We start from the raw sequence: 520 nt of genomic DNA, 5'->3' as shown, positions 1-520 counted from the left end.
GCCTTGAATTTAATGCGAGCAGCTACTGGTAGCCAGTGCAAATGGCACTGGCCAGTTGCATAATATGTAACTGGCCACTGGTCTAATAGTTAGGGATTTGTTTTACAACCACAACACAAGGTGATAGCACATGAGATCTACTCTTACCTCACGGACAGTCATTATAATGTGTAATCTTCTGTGATTAACTCCTCAGGCCTGGTATGGTGGTCTGGTCTCTGCCTCTATAAACAGGACAGCACATACAACAATATGAAGTCTAGATTTTAAAAGGCAAAGAAAGACATCAATATCACCTAAAGGAAAAAAACGTCATTTCCCATGGACAAATTCACAGGTGTGTGATGCATCACAATTTCTGTAAAGAAGACACATTAGTGAAGGTTTTTTAGGTACAAAACAGGCTTTGTTTTAGAACATGCTGGAAATCGTATCATTTGGATTCCTTGAGTAAAGTCCTGTTTTATGGCAAAAGTGGTAGCACTTTTCTTTTTCTTTTAAACAATATAATTATAGGAAA

General features: G+C 37.9%; 1 pseudogene; it reads right to left on the bottom strand.

Annotated features, from left to right (window-relative positions):
- Positions 1–184: 184 nt before the first annotated feature.
- The window catches only part of LOC107562341 (interphotoreceptor matrix proteoglycan 2-like), a 22309-nt pseudogene continuing 21973 nt past the window's right edge, over positions 185–520 (bottom strand).

Source organism: Sinocyclocheilus grahami, unplaced genomic scaffold, assembly GCF_001515645.1.
Source record: "Sinocyclocheilus grahami isolate Dianchi unplaced genomic scaffold, SAMN03320097.WGS_v1.1 scaffold819.1, whole genome shotgun sequence".
NCBI lineage: Eukaryota > Metazoa > Chordata > Actinopteri > Cypriniformes > Cyprinidae > Sinocyclocheilus > Sinocyclocheilus grahami.
Note: the sequence above shows the minus strand (reverse complement) of the source record. Positions and strands in the feature narration are given on the sequence as shown.